At 47.2% G+C, this 22,964-nt stretch overlaps 2 pseudogenes; both read left to right on the forward strand.

Moving 5' to 3' along the window:
* The first annotated feature begins 13,538 nt into the window (after positions 1–13,538).
* Positions 13,539–13,658, forward strand: LOC136659475 (5S ribosomal RNA; annotated as a pseudogene).
* Positions 13,659–17,537: 3,879 nt separating this feature from the next.
* Positions 17,538–17,651, forward strand: LOC136659858 (5S ribosomal RNA; annotated as a pseudogene).
* The last annotated feature ends 5,313 nt before the right edge of the window (positions 17,652–22,964 follow it).

Below are 22,964 nucleotides of genomic sequence, written 5' to 3' on the forward strand. Positions count from 1 at the left end.
CGCAGGCGAAATTGAGCGGCCGGCCACAGCCAAGGCACACAGTACTTAAATGCAATAGCTGATCTAATCGTTGTGCTCAAGGAAGCTTTTTGCTGTATTTTCCCGCACAAAGCCTCGCCTTTCTTTCCTCTATTGTGGCCCAAGCCGCTATTTAAGAAAGCAGAAATCAATAAACTCTTCCAGCTTTCAATCTTTTGCCCCCAAAAGGTGGAGGGGTTTTTTTTGGCAGGGGTGGGGGGAGCGTTTTGTCATTCATAAGCTGTGGCGACAAATCCTTGACATCATTCGCGGACAGTATCGATCAGCTCTTCCGTTGCGCCAAAGGACAAATAGAAATCATTTATCTGTCTGGACGCCAAAACAGCAAAAAGACAAAGGCCCCTTGCCAGCCACCCATGACATCCAGCAGCTGACGGTATTAGCAGGAGGTCAAGTTCAGAGATCAAGGGTCAAACAGGTTGTCATCAGTTTCTCACAGCTATCAGAGTGGAAAAAAACAGCTGGTTCTTATTAGCTAAATCCACCTCACTGTAAAAAGAGATGGGGATAGCAGTGGGAGGAATCGCCCCGGGAAGGCCTGCCAAGTTGTGAGACCCACGGACTGTTCAGAAAATGGGACGGATCAGGTTGGAGATGGGCAGGGCTGACGTCCCCTTGAGAAACCGCTCCAGACTTATCCAAACTTTCAGCTTCCTTCAAAATTCCTTGTCTGGTCCAAGAAGAAACGTCCAGTTGGCCGCCACATTTCAGGATCACCCTCAATGGGCTGAATATGAAGTGCTAACGGTTGTCTTTAGAGTTGTGCCGAAAGATTTCCATAAACATGTTGGCAGTGCTGAAAAATGCCCCACCTTTTGGGAGAGCAAAAATGTCTTTATTAATTTCTATTGCCCTCCCTTGCCCTAAGCCAGCCATTTTCAACCACTGTGTCGGTGGCACACTGGTGTGTCATGGATGGTCTGCAGGTGTGCCATGAGAGTTTGGGAGAGGGACATTTGTTAGTAGGGTCAATGGGGGATGCAAGCCCTTGCTGTCAAGGGGTGTGCCTTGTCAATTGTCAAAAAGCTATTGGTGTACCTTGACAATTTTAGTGCCATGTCAGCGGACTGTGAGATGAAAAAGGTTGAAAATCTCTGCCCTAAGCAAAGTTGGGTGCAATTCTGACCTACTTTCCAGCACTAAGGTAAGAGCAGTACAGCTCCGATGTAAGGGAACAAACATTCCTTTACCTTGAGGAGGCTTCCGTGACTGTCCCCCCAACTGAAGGATGCAGCACATGCCCTATTGGCACAGCTGTGTCAGTGCTGGAAAACTGGTTAGGATTTGGGCCGTTGACACCTTGCCAAAATGACTAACCAGATAGCATTGTCATAGATGTCATCCCTTTTATTTCAGGATCCCTGATTGGGTGGGATCACCCAGTTGACTAACACTAGAGGAGTAAGCAGCAGTTAAAGGCGAAATGGGCACTGAAACAGTAGCCCAGGTAGGTAGTTTACCTGCTTTGCCTCAATAAGGTCCCAGCATCACCTGGTAGGGGACAGAAAGATTCCTGTCTGGAACTCCTGAGAGCCACGGACAGATAAAATACTGAGCTACACAGACCAAAGAACGGACAGCGTAAGGCAGGTTTCTATGAAACAGTGGTGCCGAACAGGATAAGGAAAAACAAATATTTGCTCAATCTAATTATTCTTGGGAGAAAACTTCTAGGCTGTCCAGCTCTAGTTTCTGGTTGGAAAATATTCTACTTCAGAAATATTTCATGAAGTTGGAAATTCATTATGGTGAATGGATAATGAGATATACCTCTAATCATGTGGTGGGTACCTTCATAGAGGTGTATGCGATTTCCTCCCCTACTGTGTACACACACACCTGTGTCCTCTTGAAGTACCATAGGTTTGGTCAGTTTCCAGGGAAAGAGAATTCCAAAGTTGGATATGTGGTGTCACTTGCCTGCAACCTACACTTGCCTCTCCCCACAAAATAGTTAACGCTGAAGTATGAGTTGGGATCATGTCATCCCATTGTGTCTGTGTAGCTGATTTAAAAAAAAAAAAAATTAGCCTCAGTAGCCACAGCCAGCTGCCACTATCTCAATTTCTCATCTCTGTGAAAACCGGAGTGATGGAGACCCCAGTGGCCCAATCCGATCCCCCCTCCTGCTGCCAGAACAAGAGTCTAGGCATGCTGTACTGATGCTGTAGGCATTGGTATACAAAAATGGAGTGCCAATGAGTGAAGGTAGGCCCCAGGGAGGGTGGAACGGGTGGGGGAGGGTGGAATGGGTGGGGGGCCAGAGACGTGATCTAGCTAAGAGTGGGTGGCACCTGGTTCAAGCAACTTATGCAGATTGCTACCTCCTCTAATAGTAGCTGGCACATTCCCTTCCTCTCCTAAAGAGTGGTGCAGGTCTGGGGAGACCCACTGGGAAGCAGGGGGCTTACAGGGAGGTAAGGGAAAATATTTTTTCATACCTTTTCCAAGACCCCTGGTCTGTGCCCCCCCCCAATGCAACACAAGCCTCCTTGGTGTGACTGCTTGGGGGAGGGGGAAGACTAGGATTAGACTTGTAGGACTGCAATCCTACACACATTTATCTGGGAGTAACCTGCATTGAAAAGAATGGAAGTTACTTCTGAAGTTATTTAAACACATATTTGTTATAAAAGTATTTTCACAGAAATGCTTCTCAAACCCCTGATGCAATCATAAAGCAAGCATTCAAGCATGAGTTTAGACACAAGCACCCAGCTGCCATCTTCTATATCAGTGATTTTCAATCTTTTTCAACTCGTGGCGCACTGACAAGGCACTAAAATTGTCAAGGCACACCATCAGTTTTTATGGCCATTGACAAAGCGCACCACACTGACAGCAGGGGCTCGCATTCCCCAGTGGCTGTACTAACAAATGATCCTCCCCCAGACTCCCACGGCACACCTGCAGACCATCCGTGGCACACACAGTGGTTGAAAATGGCTGTTCTATATCTTCAAAAATCCGATCCACAGCGGAGCAGGAAAGGTTGAGAATGATGTGTCCCATTGCAGTTTTTAGCATGGGAACAATTCATTAACACCCCTCCCACTGAGAGCACACATACAACGCACATGCTTTTTTCTAGCATAGATCCTGTGTGGAAAACACACAACAAATCAGCCCTCGGACAGCGAGCTGTTCTTCACCGGAGACAAGAGAGCTACTCCAGCTTGGCCAGGCTATCACTTTGCATAAGAGATGGATAGCTTTCTAATCAAACAGACGTACTCCAGTCGAAACAGCCAGGCGCAAGAGCAAATCCGAGCCCACAGTGCCACGGGTCCAATGCGTGTTAAGTAGCAGGCGGAGGAAATTGAGTGCTTTACTTAAATGTCTCTTTATACATACAAATTTTCTCTTCCCCCCCCTTTTTTTCTTCTTTTTCCCAAGGACGTTGTCAAGGTCACCAAAGACCCTGGTGCTCCAAAGAGTGTATCAGGCCTACAAATCCATTTCACCGGACTATTGTTGTCGGTATCCTCCTGTGCCTCCAACTTCATTTCCACTTCAATTTTATCAACCTTCCGCTGGAGACTCAAAGAGATAGGAAACAAGCACTGACACGAATTAGCCTTAAGATTGACTGATATAGCTCAGCCCAGGGAATTCTGGGTAGAACGTTCTCTGGGCTCTCTCACTCTCTCATGGGCTCCTTTTCTTTCACTTTCTCGCTTGCTTTTAGAAAAAAAAATCCACTTCAACCCGTCTCTGTCACTCTCCTGTCATGGACGGTGCCAATCCAGGCCAGAATGATTGACAGAGCAAGATGGCTTCTGATGGGGTAATTTGCTAAAGCCTCAAACTGCCGTACGTCAAAGATGGCAGCTATGTTAGCTTGAGAGAAGGGTCAGGTGACTTGAAGGCAAAAATGTTGTTAAAGAGAAGGGAGGTTTTGGGGTTGCTGAGGACCAAACTGTGATACCTTGGGCTCAGAAGACTCCTCCCTTACTTCTAGAAACTTCTGCAATACAGCAGAGATTGAAGTGGGGTTCAAGACATTCCCTAGCCATAGCCAGAAGACCCATTCATATGCCAGAACAACCCCAAGATTTTGCATCTCGAATCAGATGGTTTGAGAGTCCATTTTAGGGCCCACCTAATGTCTGGGTATCATCTGTAAGCTATGCAAATGGAAGCCATCTCAGTGATTTTCAGTGACCAAATTCCAGGGCTGGGGTGAAATTCACTGCTGTTGCCGGAGTTCTTTTCGGTGGTCACCGATACCACATGTTACTCTTCCCTTCTGCTCCCAGAAGGATTCAATATGGTACTGCGTCAGTGGCATTGCCAGGTAGTTTTACCTCCCATCCTAAGCTTCACCCCAATTAGCAGAGATATCAGACCCCATTTCAACCCCCATGCTACCTCCACAGACTCAAGCCAAATAATATTTCCATTGGACAACATTCAGCTCAGACTGAACATTCTCCAGGCATCATGCACTCCAGTCCAAAATAGAGGCATGATGGGATCATCCCAAGTTATTAATTATTTAAGTGGCACTAAAAAGTAGGAAAGAAGGATCATATCCCTTAAAAGAATCTGTTTTCTGCTCTTAGGATGTCTTTACTGGTTTTTTAATTGAAACTTATTCAAAGCAACCCCCAAACCCCTAGATCGGAAAATATCCACTTGGCTGTTCTCCTCCTCCTGGGCTGGCCCAAAACCTCCCAACACCTGAAGTTGTGCATCAAATGTTTCCTACTTCTTACTCAGTAACATACCAACCACATGAGACTTCCTCTGCCACTCCTACTACTCCAGATTCAAAAAGGAAGAAAGGAATGGAATGAAAGAGGAAGTGTGGAGGAATGGAGAAATTCAACCCACCATTCTTTTCTCCAGTGGCATCACTGGGTGTGTGTGTGTGTGTGTGTGTGTGTAGATCACACCGGGTGACAACATGGGAGATGACACCAAAATGATTTTCAGCCTCCTTTGTAAGCTTGGGACAGGCATTTAGTTCCCGCGTTTGGGAACGGCATACTGTGGCCATTCAAATGCTACTGCAGCCACTTGTATGACTTCTGTTACCCTGCACATGCCTGATCTCGTCTGATCTTGGAAGCTAAGCAGGGTCAGGCATGGTTAGCACTTGGATGGGAGACCACCTGGGAATACCAGGTGCAGCACCACCTGGGTGCTGCAGGCTTATACCATAGTCTTTCGAGACTGAAGGTTGCCAACCAACTTGGTGCCACTATTCAAGGGGCCGCGGAGTGGCCATTCACAGTCTTCAGTCAGTGACATTAGGCTTTGTCAGGTAACCCTTGACGGATACTGCCACTTTGGCACATCACCTCCCCAGAGACATTTTGCACCCCTTGTGGCCTCCTCACATTGCCGGCAGTCCATGAAGAGACAACGTGACCACACAGTGTCACAGCAAACCTAGTGACACCACAGCTCTTCTCCTCCACCTTTCTTCTTCTGTGCTCCCCTCTTCCTTTTTGAATCTAGGGCCTGAGACGAGCAAGGCGAACAGAGGGGGGCAGGTGGAACAGGAAGCAAGCACCTTTCACCAACCTACCAACAGAGGCACCCACCTTAACTAGCCATGTGCCTGGACTGGTCCTGCCTTTCTCTCCTTTTCCCTCACTTTCCCTCCCCCTTTCTTTTTCCTTTTTTTTTGGGGGGGGGGGGTTCATTTTCATTTTCCTTCTTCATCCATCCTCCTTCCCCTCTTCCTCCCCCCCCTTTTCCCCCCTGTCTTTTCTCCCTATCAGCAACTCCATTTGATAATATCTTCTGGCGGGTGCCCTACTAGTTCTTGCCACTGCACAGTAAATAGGCTGCCAGAATGTTCTCTTTATCTGTGCTCCTCACAGAGTTCATTGCAGGGAACTGGTGCTGGTCTAAATTACAGTGCTGCCATTCGTAGTGTCGGGTTTTTAATTCTTGGCTGCAGTTTGACAGAGAAGCCAGGTGGTAGGTTCTGTTCTCTCCCCCCCCCCCCCCACACACACACACTCAAGCTATCCACAATTTAGGTGTATGACTCTTTCCACTTTCAGCAATTGCCTGCAAAAGGAAGCAAGTCATTGCTGCAGCCAGACGCATCGCTAGAGGCAACAGCATCCTGGGTGGTGACACTGTGATGTCATGCAAAGTTGTGACATCACATGAAGCCTTGACATCACTTCCAGGTTTGGAGGAGGGCAGCGGGGGCTTTGCAATGTGGCTGCCACCCTTCGTTCCTTCTCCAGCAGCTTCCTGGTTGGCATTTGGCTTCTGCCCTCAGGCCCCTGAGCGCAGTGCTATTCTTGGAGGTTTGCAGAAGCTCAGCAGAAGCAGAGTGTTGGCCAGGAAGCTGCTGCTCACTGGCACCCCTTCAAGTGGTGCCCAGGGCAAGTGCCCTACCTGCCTTACCTTAGATATGCCTCTGGCTGCAGCATTTAGGCAGCTCACTGAGGGCATAGCTCCCGTTCTCCATGCAGAGTCCCAGTTTCAATCCCTGGTTCTTCAGTTAGGTCTGGGAAAGTTTTTGACTGGGACCCTTAAGAGCTGCTGCCATTTAGGAAAGAGAATAGATGGACTAAGGGCCCAGCTCAAAATAAGGTCCTTTACGTACAAATGAAAACCAAGGGACAACTCCAACCAGTGGATAACTATTTAGTGCTTATTTATTTCTCCTGCTCTTCCTCTAAGAAACATGGACTGTCAGAAGAATTACAGGAGAACCCTCTTTATTCAAGGGTTCGGAACCCGATGATTTGACTCAGCACAGTTTCTGAACCCACACTGGAGTGCTTCACCTGACCTCCCAGATATGACCGGAAGTGTCTTCTGGTCATGTCTGGGAGACTTTCTGAGGTCTAGGGAGGGCATGTACTGCCTCCCCAGGGCTCAGAAGGCTTCCCAGAGGTCTTAGAAATGCACTTCCAGTTTTTGCTCAACCAGAAGTGCCCATCAGAAGGCCTGACCATGGATCTCATTATCCATGGACTTCTGTATCCATGGGTAGTTTGGGAAGTGATCCCCCATGGATTCTGAGGATCTGTGATGGAAAAGTCCATCACAGGTTATAAGCCATGATGGATGTGTGCAACCTCCTGGTTTTAGAAGTAGGCTGCCTCAGCATGCCAGGTGCAAGGGAGTGGCACCAGGATGCAAGTCTCTTGTTGTCTTGTGTGCTCCCTGAGGCAGCTGGTGGGCCACTGTGGGATAAAGGAAGCTGGACTAGATGGGCCTATGGCCTGATCAAGTGGGGCTGTTCTTATGTTCTTACCTACTGTATATCATTTCCATCTTACAACTATACGGCAAGTTAGGGTGATTGTAACTGCCTAAGTAGCCATTGCCATTAACATCATAGCCAGGTAGGATTTGAATTCAAACCAGTGTTCTAAGTACTGCAACATTACTATCATGAGAATGATGGATGCCAAAAGCCAGTCGGCCAACTGAGCAAGATGGACCAATGGTCTGGCTCAGGAAAAAGGTAGCATTGTATGTTCAACATCTGGAATGATGAGCATGAATGTGTATATTTGAACCTATTTTACTGCACTGAAAATGGGACCCAGTATTCCAAAATACCCATAAGAACTTAAGAAGTACCCTGTTGGATCAGGCTAAACGCCTATCTATCCCAGCTTCCTGTATCTCACAGTAGCCCACCAGAACTACTACTGCACATACTACTCAGGAAGTATGTGCATCTAATGCTAAGGCTGCAATCCTATACATACGTTCCTAGGAGTAAGCCCCACTGAGCACAATGGGACTTACTTCTGAGTAGACATGCATAGGATTGTGCTCTATGTGTACCTTATATGTGGTACTATGTCTCTTGGACATGATCTTAGACAAACCAAACACCTTCTCTTTTGTTCTTGGGACAGGACAACAAGCTGATGAGAAATGTTAAATACCTTTTTGAACAGCAAAAGAAGGTGGAAAGAAAGTAAGGAAAGAATGCAAGTAATTTTAATTTTTTTTTTGTTAAGGCGTAGGAATGAAGCTGATATCGAAAGTGAGTAAATTTTAATGAAATGGCGCAAAAATGACATCATTTACTCAGAAATCATTAATTTGTCAGCATTAATATTTCAGCTACAACATTGCCTGTCATTTTGTGCCAGCCATGACTGATAAATCTATAAAAGTGTGCTGCTAATTTACTGAATATTTATGTGCCGTGTCATTTGCAGAAGAGGTTTTGGAATTTATTTCACTCAGTATCCAGCCAAAGAACATTTCCCTGCAAACCCTCCAAATGAACAGAGCTGGGGAGGCTCACACAACTTTGCAAAATTACATTGTAAAAACAAGATTGGCAACAAGCTCCACAACTTTCACCTGAAAGAGGCCCTCCCATAAGGCTTGACGGAAGTCGCAAATGTACCTGGAGCCTCACTGATGCTGAGAATGGCACAGCCTAGATCTCTGTAATTTCTAGGATTGATCCCAAGTGGACCCCCAGTGCCCCCACCAATGGGCAGAAAAATTGGCAGACATTTCAGTGAGTTACGGAGGGCAATATGGTGGCTTTAGTGATGGTGACAAGAGCCAGTGAATAGTGGCCACCGTCTTTAATTATAAAAAGCCTAGAATTATGCAACAAAAAGATGTAGCTTTAGGGTTTTTGGGGTGGGGGGAATAATGTACACATGCACTTGGTATATGTGTAACAAAAATGTACACCAAAAATGGCATAAACATTTACATGTACACAGGCTATATCACTGTGTTGGAACAGGAAAATGTGGCAGAAGCTATGATGTTGCCTTCTACTAGTTAGACCCTGGCAGTAACTCTCCAGGTTTTCAGGCAGGGGTTGATCCAAATCCAATCTGGGACTGAACCTACTACATGCAAAGCAAGTGATCTTCCACTGAGTTATAGCCCCTGCTCTGAAGAGGTAAGCCAGTTTCAACCCTGCTTTTGTCCCTCCAACCCCCCTCAAACCAAAAGTTCCCATTTGAGGACTTTTATCTTAACCCTAACATTCCTTATTGGCAAGGACCTAAGCTTCTACCAAATCCTGAATTTGGGACCTTGACGTCACTTTGAGACAATGTGAAACAGAAGCAGCCTTACGTCAAGTCAGACCACTGCTTCATTTAGCCCATTGATCCATCTAACCTTCACTGGAACTAGGTCTCCAAAGTCTCAGGGCGATATCTGGCCCAGTCTCAGTCCTGATCTTGGAATCTCAAACACTCAAAATACATACTCCACCACTGAGAGTCCAATTTAAGGCAGTGCTGAAACTACTGACCCAGTGGTTCTCAAGCTTTTAACATTGGGACCCACTTTTTAGAATGAGAATCTGTCAGGACCCACCAGAAGTGATGTCATGACTGGAAGTGACATCATCAAACATGAGATTTTTTTTTTAACAATCCTAGGCTGCATACTTACCTAGGAGTAAGTCCCATTTACTATCATTGTTAAAAGCATATACATAGTAGCCTGTTCAAAGTACAGATCTGTTAACATTTCCCCAAATGCAGTCACATATCATGGTAGCATCAAGTCTAATACTTTAAAAATAAAATTTTGAAATGAATGGGGGCCCACCTGGAACATGCTTATGACCCACCTAGTGGGTTCCGACCCACAGTTTGAGAAACACTGTACTAACCAATACAGGTGAACATTCTCAGTGGTGCCTCTCCTTCTTTTGGTGATTTTTTAAACACACCTTTCAACCAATCAGAGATCATGCAGTAATGGTGTCACAGTGCTGTACAACCACTCAAATTTGGCTACCTAATGAGTGCAAGTGAAGTTAGTTGAAAACAAGAAAACGTTTTCACAAGGGTGTCATTGTCAAAAATGTCCACAGAAAACAGAAATTTCATTCCCACTCATGACAAAGGAATTATGGTTTCTTACATCAAAGGCACTTTCTTGTGGCATGGGGGAAGAGGGACAAAAATACACGATTTATTCTTCAAACGGGGTCCCCAAAAACCTTTTTGAGTTGGCTCAAAATACCTTAATATTTATGAGTTTCTGCTGCTGTCCTACATGGCCTCTGATTCCTACAGGCAAAATCAAATCTCATTTAATTATTTCCCTAAAAGATGCTCTTGGGTTTTAATATGGGTGTGATGAATATTTAATATTCAGAGCATGGTTTACATAATTCCCCCTAGTGTCGGTCAGCCTGGCTGGACTTCTTGCAAATAGCATCATATTTAAGAAATTGTCTATGCAATGGGCGAGAAATGGATTTTATTTGTTTAAAAAAACACTTTGGGATAGTTCTATTAAACTCTTGACTAAATTCCAGAACGTTCCACAACCAGCACATGTACCATACCCTAATTACTGAAGTAAGCAGAAGCAATCTGAACTTCTTCAGAAGTGAGACAGTTCCCTTCATCAGCCAGGCTGGAATCAACTGCCCTTGGGCATCTCCATCATGAACCATGCCACTCAATTCTGTCTGAGGTAGAGGTGAGACCATAAGCCTCCCTCTGTTTGGCTTGGGTGGGACCCAAGTGCCACCCATGTTTGACCATGGGTGTCAAACATAAGATCCACAGGCCAGATGCAGCCCATGGAAGTTCTTTATCCAGCCAGCGTGATTATTGGGCTCTCCCAGAACCACTATCATCTGTTCACAGCTGCTGACCTGCAATGCCTTGAAAATATGCTCTAGTTATATATTTTTTTCTTCTATCATTTGCATCTAATGAGTTCCTAAGTGAGAAAAAAGTTTATTTCTGGTTTAATGACATCACTTCCTGCTTAATGACATCACTTCTGATGTCATTAAGCAGAAGCCAATGATTCTATTCAGCCCACTGAATGTAATGACTTTGATACCTTGGCACTAGAATGTTAATGTGAAGCCCCAGGGGAGCACTGGGTGAGCCAGTTTGTGTAGCGTGATGGTGTGATCCAACCAAATGTGGTTACACTCAGAGCATAGCCGGGGTGGGGGCAGTGTGGTAAGTAAAGCAGGTGCCACAACTCACCATCTAACCAGCTCCTCTGAGTCACCTTTGGAGCCCTTTGGGGCAGTGAAAGCAACGTACAGTTGCCATTGCTTCCCCGATGGCAACTGGGAGGAGCACTTACATAGCAAATTGTGGCATCTGCTGTACATATCATGCTGCCCTCCCCCTCTGGCTACACTAAAATGCTTTCAGAATCTACAGCAAGACACAGGGGTTCCACTATAAATGGGGAAGGGTTCTTTGACAGACAGATCAGTATAGAGACTTCAGAAAGCTTGACATTCTCCCAAGTCAGTAAGTGTCTATAATGCTCTTGTCTACAATGAAACAATTCTGATTGCTTTTATTGTCTTTCAGATTTCTCCAATATTACTGACTGACTTTCTTTTCTTTTCTGAAAAAAAAAAAGTTAAAAATAACCTAACATCAACTCACAAGAGAGAAATTCCAGGCTTTTCCATTTAAATGGGTTAATCGTTAGTTAGCAAAATTATCTCTTGGAATGTTAATTGGTCCAGTCAAGAGGAACATTCATTATGGTTTATTTGATCAATCTTAATGTTTCATTTCCACCCACCCTATGCCATAGCTATCACATTGAAAAAGCAAGGCTGGGGGAGGGGGAGGAAACTAAAGAACACTGCTTTATACTGTATCCAACCTTTGGTCCATTGATATTGGCATTCTCTACACTGGCTGGTAGAGGCTTTCCGGGGCTTCAGACAGAGGTTCTTCACAGTCCTACCTGGGGGTGCTATGGATTGAACATGGGACTTCTTACATGCAGGGTGGGTGATGTGCACATGTGTGTCAGTCATGCGGGTGACAGGAGGGAATTTGAGTAGGGTCCACTACTATCCACGGTTTCGGGTATACCTCAGCAGAAAAGTATCCCCTACGGATACTGAGGGACACCCATATAAAAAAAGCCGACATTTCACCACACTTTCAATGGGACCAAAAAACAGCACCCTAAACAGTCTGTGCAGATCATGGGATGGGCCTTGTGGCCAAAAACAGGCTTGATTCTCAGTGTTGAGCTTGCAGGGCTCAATAAAGAACGCTTCCTTGGTTATAGATTAGTTCTCCAGGCCTCTTTCCCTCACAGCAGACAGGCTCCTTCAGCATGGAACAAAGTCAATGGATGGGGCCAGGATGCTGCCCATCAGTTGCACATCTCCAGATCAGATTGGGTTTATTTATTTAATAGTATTCCTGCCACACTTCCATAGTATATTCCTTTTTGTATCTACACAGTGCCATCCATGTGCGTGACATTTCAGATAAGTCCCGCCTCTGAGGGACTCATAATCTAGATATCAGCCCAAGGGAAATAGCAGACAGTGGAGAGAGAAACAGAGGCAGAAGGAGATCGAGGAGACTGATCAAATGTGCACGTGCTGTGCTTCAGTTTAGTTACATAGAAGAGGATGGGGACTACAGCTGCCCAGAAAAGGTAGGTTTTAAGGAGGGATTTGATGGAAGTATGAGAAGAGGCACCTTGAGTTATAGGGATCCAAAAAGCAGCTTGCCAAAAATACACCTTAGTTATATCAAATAACACACATTGCAAGACAAACCAGGAAATGCAAAGGACTCAGCTAACACATGGTTTCTGCAACACCCAATGTCCCCTGCAACAATACTCTTCAGTTACATCACCAGGCCTGGTGGCTCCCAGGTGTGGGTGATGTCACAGAGCAACATGGCACCCATTTCTCATGCAGCCAAGATAAGCATGATCACCCTCCCAGCAGAGATGGTGGAAAGTATCACTCCACCATAGGGGGGCAAAGTCTCCCCTGGTCCCAGTTTGGCTATGCCACTGACTGCTTTCACCCAATATATAAAAACCAATAAAGAAGGATCAGGATGGACTTTCCTAGGGAGAAAGTCCATAACCTCAGTGCCAACACTGAGAAGTCCATCACCACTCTGTATCTCTGCTAGAGGAGGAACACAGAGGAGGGTATGTGCAAGCTCTTGGTTTTAGAGGCAAGCTGTCTCTAATTGCCAGATGCAGGGGAGGCCACCGGAATGCAGGTTGTGCCCGTTGTCTTGTGTTCACTGGGGCATTTGGTGGGCCACTGTGAAATACAGGAAGCGGGACTAGATGGGTCTTTGGCCCGATCCAGCGGGGCTCTTCTTATGTTCTTATGAGGGCTTCCACAGATAACCTAGTGAGCAAGCAGGTACATATGGGAGCCACCACAATCTCCAAGTATCTGAAAACTGACCCCAAATAAGATGACATCTGAATGGTTGCAAAGCCTTGAGCCTGGCTGTCAATGCTAGCAGTCTGGAGGCAAGCTAGGAAGAAGACTGTCAGGTCAAGAGGAACAGGCAGTGAGGCAGTTCAGTCTATGCTTGAACAACACCTTGCTGAAGCTGAGAGACTAGGTTAGAGTCAGAAACTTACTAGGACCAGGTGAAGACAGCTAAACCCTTTTGTCCCCTGAGGAGCTGCTGGCTGCAGTACCTCCTCTTGCCATCCACATTAGTGGTGCTAAATCACAACAGAGGGCAGGCCAAGAGCTCCCTCCGGTGGCAAAGACAGTTAGGTTCCCCTAGTATGGCTGCCACAGCAACTGTTACCCTGCAGATGCCCGATCTCATCTGATCTCGGAAGCTAAGCAGGGTCAGGCCTGGTTAGTACTTGGATGGGAGACCGCCTGGGAATACTGGGTGCTGTAGGCTTATACCATAGTATTTCGAGACTGAAGGTTGCCAACCAGTATGGCTGCCAGAGCCCCTCGTAGTTCAAGACTATTCTTGCGCCTTAACATCCTATACTGTATGCCTTCTCCTGCATAGTTAAATCCAGCTTCTTCCCCCATGGGGAAATCCTGGGATCCTTTACACATTTATATTTGCTACAGATACTGTGGTTCAAGGAGGCTGCATTAGTCTTTTTACAGACCTGTTCTCTTTGTTTTTTATAATGTGACTCTTAGTTTTTGCCAGTTGGCCAAAAACCCTCCAATATCATAGGCTGGAGCTTAGAGACTTTGGCTCTGTGAGTGGCGGCCACTTGTGGAGAACAGGCAGAACTGCAACATCATCACAAAAGGGCTCTTAGGTTCAGCACTGTCTCCATGCATCCAGGTAGGCAGTCGGTTGGATCCTAAATGAATTGGAGAGAATATAAAGGGCTTCCTGCTTGGGCTGGGCTCCGGTGTTTTGTATTGGTGATGTCTGGATTGTTCCATCCCAACTCCTGGTTTTGTTTCTGACTCCTAGCTCATCCGTGCTGACCACTGGCTTCATTCTTGATTTCTGGTTCAACATCTCAGTTCTGGCTCCTGACTCATAAGTCCTGATCTTGCTCCTGCTTTGCTTTCCAGTTTCTGGGTTCCTGCTTCTCCTCTGGTCACGGTCCATGCCCAGCTCCACCACCCAGACAGCTTAATCACCAACGCAAGAAATTAAGCCTGGTCCTTCTTAGTTCTAGCCAGCAGTGTATCTTGGGACCCTGCTGCCCCAGGTCACACCTGCTGCCCACCTGGAAGTAATTGCTCAGCTGAGATGCTCCCCTCCCACTGTGTGACTCAAGAAGGCTGCCACGCTCATGCCTTCCTTCCTTCCTCCTCACTGGCAGCAGAGGCCTGGACCTGCCACACAACTGGATGAGCTCCTTCCACAGGAAGCACAGAGCTAGGTGGAATGGCTTCCTTCCCTGTGGACAGAGACACCTGGCATGCAAGCCCAGCAGAGCGGCTTGGGCAAGGAAGGCTTTCCTGCCTCCTCCATGTGCCCACCCAGGCCTCTTAATCTTACGCATGGCAGCCTTGCAAGTCAGGGAGGGCAATGGCTCTGAGTGGCTCCATGCTACTCTGAGAAGGCAGCTCCATCTGCTTTGGAACAAAAGAAGGTGAAGTGGGCAGCCTTGCTCCAGCAGGGGTGGCATTGCTGCCCCCCAAAGAGTGCCACCCAAGGTCACAGGATTCCTAGCCTAGCTATGCAACTGGTTCTAGCCCATTGCTCTAACCACTATACCACATTTCCTTTGCTTTATTTTGCAGAAGCCCATTCCATGAAGCGTCATTGAGTTCCAAAAACACTCCCTCTCTGATTTCTGTTGAAACACGTACCCTTTGCTGATGTGACTCCCAAGGTTAACACAACCTCCCTGGAACAATGTCCTTCATTTGTCACAAGATCATGAAGGTCTTCCCCCCCCCCCCCTCTCAACGGCGGTGTCATTATTTCCCTGGGATTCTGAGCAGAAATATTTTCAGTCCAGACCAAGAGATCTATTTCACATCCCCACCCACCACATTAGCCTCTGAATATTCTCATTATGCCATTACTAATTAGGAAGTCTCTCAAATTGGTGGCTGCATGGGAGGGAAAAAAAAAAGGCAGAGCTTTAAGCATATGGTATAATATCCTATTAATGAACACTCTAAATTCAAAAACCGGGTCAGCTGCTCGTTCCTTCCCTGTGTCACCCAGGCAGAGGAGAGAGTGAAGAAAGCCCACCTTCTCCCCCCCCACTCTGTACCTTTATGGGGGGGGAAATGCTTGATGCTTAGGTTGCAAGACTGCGTTAGGTCAAACCGAATATTTCCTTGGGTTTTTAAAAATCTTGTATATTTGAAAAAAAAAAAATATTGTAGCACTAGAGGGGCGTGGTCATGTTCTCATTCAGTTGCAGGTGAGCAGATGAAACAGCACCCACCTTTCCTTCTACGGCTCCCCATCTTAGCTCAAACATCACCCCCTTCCTCAGTTCAGCTGCCTTGAGCAAAGCCGAGACAAAACGCCTCCCCTTTCACTGCCCTCTTAGGCAGTGACAAAAATCGGATGGTTATTTTGGCAAGGGCAGAAATTTAGAAGCCACAGCACCCCCTTCAGTAGCCACTGTCTAGTGGCCTCCATCTTTGTGTCAGAACCCTTTCTGCATAATGCTCCATCATTATAGGACGGGGGGGGGGTCAAACCAAGCCCTCCATCTTATTTTTCTTTCCTGCTACACTGGTTTCTCAGCTGCAATGTTCCCCTGAGTAGACAGAAGCACTTGTGATCCTGGGCCCTCTGCCATCTGGGACAAGGACCGCAGAAAACCCCCTGCAGGAAAATACCGCCACCCCACCATTGCATCTGGGGGGGGGGGAGGGACTTCTGGTGGAGAGCAGCTGACATTTTCATTTTTCAGAAGTCCCCTTGATACATCATCATGTCAGTCCCAAGGGACTTCTGGGAAATAAAAATGTTGGTCATCCACTATGACTGTAGAGAAGAGTGTTGATGCATTGAAGATGCCCTTCACTCTTGTTTCTCCCCACAATGGTCTCCCATTTTCACCACCATGAAGGGGATAGCAACACTCAGGGGACATTTTGCCTCAGAGCTAGTTGGAGTTTAGTAATGCTTGAAGAGGACACAAGATGACCTTGGTTGGTCAGAGCTTAGAGTCCAATTGTAGGGCTGTTACGGAATTCCTCTTGTTAGAAATTGCAATGAAATGCTTGGTTCTGGACCTCTCCCACTTCTCAGTAGATTTAATTTTTATCAGTCACATCCATGCCTATGGATTCTGTGTACTCTGAAAATTTAATGAAAAACACTATTTAAATGTGTTATTTGTAACCAAGAAACCACCAGCTATTTGGGCAGGAAATATGTGAAAATACTTGGAAAATTACATAGTATTTAAATACTGTGATAGAGAAAAAAATATCAGGGGGGGATTTTGAACAGAAGAGAGCAGACAGAGAAAAAATATCGGGGGGGGGGGATTGTGAACAGAAGAGAGCAGAACAGAAATCTGACCAAAGTTTAGACCAGCTATTTTCAACCGGTGTGCTGTGGCACATTGGTGTGCCACAAAAGGTCCGTAGGTGTGCCACGGGAATTTGGAGCACAGCAGTTAAAAATCAAACACCTCTAGTTACTACAGACCTAGAAACTGAGCTGCAGAACCCAGGTGAGTCTCCCGGAAGCCAGGAGTGACATCACAAGAGGTGAAGACATAGAGAAGGCCACAGAGGTCACAGAAAGGTTGAACATCTCTGGTTTAGACAGAACAGGCATCAAGCTATCCTTACTCAGCTGTGCACAGAGGCTCAGAAATGGAGCCTGAAATGGCAGGGGGTGTGCCAGCAAGCACATATGCAGGGTGGTGATCTCTTCACCCAAGCAGTCCTCCCACCCTTGATTCTAGGACCTTGCCCTGAGATTTTTGCCTTTTCTCCAAAGATCATAAGAAGAAGGTGAAAACCCTGAAGGCTGGGGGCAAAATCATGGACATGGCATCCCCCCCCCCCCCAATGAAATGTTTGCATGAAGGTAAAACAGAAAAGTTTCATATCTCCTTCCTCTTCCTTTATCACTCTGGACATACGTATTTCTTAGAACCCTCAATCTCATCCATCTGGTTTATAAAGCAACTGAATGATGCGATGGCAGCTGAATATTTAAGAGGCTAATCATTAGCCAAGACCGGAGTGAAACCTTTATAGCCTTCCTCCCCCACCATCCATCCCCCCCCATCACTAATTTCCCTTCCCAGAGAGCGTGGAAGCATATCTTTCCTAACAAGGAGAGACTTATCCCACATCAGGGCCAGATTAACGTAGTAGCAAAACTGCACATGCCCGATCTCATCTGATCTCGGAAGCTAAGCAGGGTCAGGCCTGGTTAGTACTTGGATGGGAGACCGCCTGGGAATACCGGGTGCTGTAGGCTTATACCATGATCTTGGAAGCTAAGCAGGGTCAGGCCTGGTTCGTACTTGGATGGGAGACCGCCTGGGAATACCGGGTGCTGTAGGCTTATACCATAGTCTTTCGAGACTGAAGGTTGCCAACCAAAAGTGGCATGTGTGACGGGCTCCACATTTTTGAGGGCCTCGCCCCAGCTTCCCAGTTACACTGAAGACCTGTCAAGCATATGGGCAGGAAGAGGGAGACATTGAGCTGCAGCCCAGGTTCAGCTGTGAAGCAACCAGAAGCAAGTGGTGAGCTGGAAGATGAGGTGGCAGCCTGTGTAGTTGTTCGTGTGAGGCACAGAAGGCAAGTGTCTCCATTGTTGTGAAGAGACGTAGACTGATGATGAAGAGCAAACCAACAAGATTATTTTTATCTGGTATTCACATGCACATCAAGAGCATGTTTTATCTGCCATTTGCTGGAGGTTGGGGCAAAAATATTTTGCTGTCACTGATGCCCCATTGCAGAATATCTGGAGAACTGCACCCAGTTCTGGTCACCATATCACAAAAGAGACATAATGGAATGAGAAAGGTACATAAGAGAGTGATCAAAATGACTACTGGGTTGAGGAACCCCACCCACCCACCCCCAATGTGGAAAAGCTACAGCATTTGGAACTCTTTTGTCTAGAAAAAAGGCAACTGGGGGGCAAGATTGAAACTTACAAAATTATGCAGAGATGATAGAGGGATGTTCTTTTCCCTTTCACACAACACCAGAACCAGGGGACAACCATGAAAATTGAGTGGCAGGAGAGTTAGGACAGACAAAACATGTCTTTACCAAATGTGTAATTAATCTGTGGAACTCCTGGCCACAGGATGTAGTGATGACATCTGGCCTGGATGCCTTCCAGTGGCTGCCACACGTTGGCCAAAGATTCCTACTGGTAATAAGACTGAGTAATAATTATGATCCTGAATGCTTTTCAATAAGGCTTTTCCTTGAAATGAAATCTCTTTTGAAAAATTCATCACGTATTGAAAGCAGGTCACAGAAAACCAAGGCTGACCCCTTGCTTCAAAAACCAGACCACAGGAGCTTGGCGAAGCAGCCAAGCAAGTGATACAGCCAACGTAGAAAGGCCCCAATGCCAAAAGTTTGTGTCGAAAGTTTTTCATCCCCAGAGATTGACACAGGTCTGAGATTTGGGCTGAACTCCATCACTTGCTGGGCCTCAAAATACAAGTTCCTTGGAATAAATTATGTCCTTCGGAACATAGTAATAGAAATCACCACGGGTGTAGCGTCTAAACTGTGAGCGAGGGGACTGATAAGTGGAATCCAACTGGATTTCTAATGCTTGGTGAGGAGGGGAAAAAATCATTTTATCAACTTGGGGTTTGGCCGAGCAAGCTCCTTGCATGTTGATTCCTTTGCAACAGTTTGTGCCAGAGGCTTCTGGGAGCATTGCAATGCAGGCAATTCCGTTTCTGAAAGTTCATCTTTGCCCTGTATTGTTTTTCCCCATTTTAACAAAAGACTGGCAGCCCAACCCTACATTCCTCGACTGCATGCCGGTATAGATGCGAGACATATTCCTAAAGGATTTCACTGTTCCGTTGTGGTGGAAAACAAGAGCAGGTCTGCCACTCTGCCTTCTGTGTGTGGGATTCCACAGTACATGATTCAATAGGAAAAAGGTTTCAAGATGCTTTGAAATCAACATCACTGCAGAAAGACCACATGGCCAGCCAGGTAGGTTATTTTGTGGATTGCTGGTCTTCTTCATCTTGGCCCAATCAGAATAGCGCCTATTTCCCCCTTCCTGTCAGCCACCTGCCTCAGTGCACTTGGATGGCTCCCCGTGGCTTCAGCGGTTGCTCCGGTGGAACGCTACAGCGCCACTTCCCGCCTTGGGCAGGCGGGAATAAACACTCAGGCGCCATTTTCTCCCACCTGCTCGCCATTTTGAGGCTCAACTGAGCCTTGTCCATGGAAGTGGGGGCTTGCTCCTGCCCACCTGTGCTGCCTAAGGGGACAAATTTTGAGCCCCCCCTCCTCAGTCCCCCAGCAAGTGCCCCCCCTCAAAAAAAAAAAAGAGGAAAATTTAGGATTGAAGTAGGGAAATATAGAGGGCACTAGGGAGATTCAACGGGGTGACTACTTTAAGGGGGGGCTGCAGTAAGGGGCATTTGGGCCTGATTAAGGAATAAATTTAAAAAAAAAATTTTAATAAGGATAATCCAAAAAATTGTTAATTTCTCTTTGGTGAGGGTAAGTACCTCAACATGCCTAAGCGCCCTCAAAAAAGGTGTAAAACACCCAAGTGGCCCCCTCCCAAACCGGCTGAGTCTTCTTCGCCCTCCAATGAAAGAAGGGATTTGGGTGAGCTTAAGGTGTTAGTCGCATGCCTAGAAGCCTGCCGAAAGGAGAAAGCTATGCACAGGGTAGGCAAGGGTGACGGGGGTGGAGCGTCAGGCGTTGGGGGATCCCAACGCAGTTTTAACCACCCTGGCCGTGGTACCTGGCTTAACATGTTTCTGTCTTCCACCAAAAAAGACAAAGTTCCTGCTGCTAAGAGGTTATCGGATGAGGAGTCATCAGAAGCCTCTGGGGTCCAAGCGGCAGCTGATCTCGCAAAACCAGCACGGGACAAGTCTACGGCGGACAGGGGGTGTACAGGTGAGGCAGATGGGCCTGAACACGACCCGTTTACGCCGGTTGGGGGTGAGGGGGGTATGACACAAGATCCCGCATGAGCTTTGTTCGGTAAAGTACACTTCCCTCGACCAGGCTGTGGCCTTGGTCCATGACTGCGGCCCCGCTGCCCTCATGGCCGAGGCTGACATTCAATCAGCCTTTCGCCTATTGCCAGTCCATCCCAACGACTTTTGCCAGTTGGGCTTTTACTTTGATGGGGCATATTATGTTGACCGAGCGCTACCCATGGGCTGCTCGGTCTCCTGTGCTGCCTTTGAAAGCTTTAGTTCATTCCTAGAGTGGGCGGTCCATGACAGGTCACGTCCCGTTTACTCCACCCACTATCTGGACAATTTTTTGTTTATAGGCCCGGCAGAAACCAAAATATGTTCTGACGGCTTGGCTACTTTTGTCGAGCTGTGCAGGGAACTCAGTGTTCCCTTAGCACATGAAAAAACCAAAGGTCCCGCCATGTGCCTCACCTTTTCGGGGTTGGAACTCAACTCTGTATTGCAGCAGAGCCATCTCCCACACGCCAAACTGGTTAAGCTCCGTGAATTGCTGAGTGCTGCTTGCGCGGCTCGCAAGATCACGCTGCGGGACTTCCAAGTATTAATTGGTGATTTAAATTTTGCCTGTCACATTATCGCTCTGGGCAGGGCCTTTTCCGGCACCTGTGTCACGCCACGAGCGGCTTGAAGCAGCCACACCGTAGAACTCAGATCACAGCCCCTATGCGTGCAGATATGAATATGTGGTCTGATTTCATGCTGAATTTCAATGGTATCTCCTTTTGGAGAAGCCAGAAGTTGCTGGAAGCAGAACTGCAGATTCATTCTGACGCTGCTGGGGGTTTCAGTTTTGGCCTCTATTTTAGGGGTCGTTGGTGCTCTGCTGTCTGGCCAGCTTCCTGGTTGTCAGCAGGCATCACCAAGGATTTAACCTTTTTGGAATTATTCCTGATAGCGGTGGCAGTTTTCATTTGGGCTGATGTTTTCCGAGATTCCGCCATTCTATTTTGGTGTGATAATCTCTCCGTAGTGCACGTCATCAACTGGCAGACATCCAAATCGGCCAGGGTCATGCGCCTAGTTAGGGTGTTCGTTAGACAGTGCCTCTCAATTAACGCAATCTTTACAGCCAGGCATGTGCCGGGGCTTGTCAACGGTATCGCCAACGCTCTCTCTCGTTTGCAGGGTGTTGGCCCTGGAGGCAGCGCAGGACCCAGACCCTATGCCCACCTGGTTATGGAACCTTGGTTGGTCTGAGCTCAGGGGGCCATTTGGGCATCTCTAGCTCCTTCCAGCCAGGCCAGTTACTGCAGTAAGATATGGGAATTTACCTCGTTCTGTACAGACGCAGCTCTTGCCCTTTCCACGGCTTTCCTGCCCGAGGTGGTTATGCATTTCCTGTTGGCCCTTAGGGACCGTGACATATCGGTCCGGACAATGTCTGTTTACTTAGCTGCTATATCCTTTAGTGCCAAAGCTGCTAGTAACAAGGACCCAGCCGCTGAGTTCAGAGTTCACAAGATGCTGGAAGGTTTCAAAAAAGATACCCCTCTGCCCCCTGACCGACATAGGCCCATCACAGCCACCCTGCTGCATGGGCTAGATATTGAATTTGGCCTCTTGTGCTCTTCTCAATTCGAGATTTGCTTATTTCGCACTGTGTCCCTCGTTTTTTTCTTCGGGGCATTTTGTGCAAGTGAGCTTCTGGCCCATTCAAAAGAGGCTTCCAGGGAAAGAACCATGCAGTGGGATGACTGTGAGATCCTGGGCAATTCGGTTTGCCTGTGACTTCGATATTCTAAGAGCGATCAATTAGGCAGGGGCCAAACCATGCTTCTCCGCAGGTCACCTAATTTGCATTTGTGCCCTGTTCACGCCTTGACGGTGTATCGGGCAACGGCACCCCCAGGTCCCGGTTGTCTGTTTCGACACGGGGATCTAACGCTGCTTACCCTCTATCAGTTTAAACAGTTGTTTGAATGGGCCATTGAGCAGATGGGGCTATCACCCAAAGAGTATGGGCTCCACTCATTCCGCATTGGCGCCGCCTCCGCAGCGGCTCAACTAGGTTTGCCTGCACCTGTCATCCAGAGGATTGGCAGGTGGTGTTCTGGCGCCTATCACTACTATCTGAGGTAAGTTGCATGGTAAGAGCCTGTCCCTCGGGCTAATGGGGACTCCCCCAACTGGGGTTTTTTCTCTAATTCTGCTGGCTTTCGGGCCTGTTTTTGTGGGATGCATGCTCAGCTGTTCAGCTGATCCTGCCAGTTCTTTAGTGGGGACTCCCTCTTCTCCCTAAGGGGGTTTCTCCGAGGCTGTTGCCTTTGGGCCTAGTGGCCCCATTGTGGGGAAGCCAATTGGTTTCCCTGGGTGGCCCTAGGGGGATGTTGGGCCAGTCAGTTTCCTAGCCCTGCAGGGCTAGCTGTTGGACCCTCCGGTTGAGGGCTCTCTGGGCTTTTGCCATGTTTGACCATGCGGTCAGGTTTACAGAGCTGTTATCATCTATAAGGCACCATTTCCTGTTCCTTACTCTTTCTTTTGCCTTGACAGGTTCACATTGGCCACAGCTCGTTCAGACTTTAGTCATCAGGCACTCTTTCATTTTCTGGGCCAGGAAGCATGCAATGTCCACC

This window comes from Tiliqua scincoides, chromosome 8 (genome assembly GCF_035046505.1).
Source record: "Tiliqua scincoides isolate rTilSci1 chromosome 8, rTilSci1.hap2, whole genome shotgun sequence".
NCBI classification, from domain to species: domain Eukaryota; kingdom Metazoa; phylum Chordata; class Lepidosauria; order Squamata; family Scincidae; genus Tiliqua; species Tiliqua scincoides.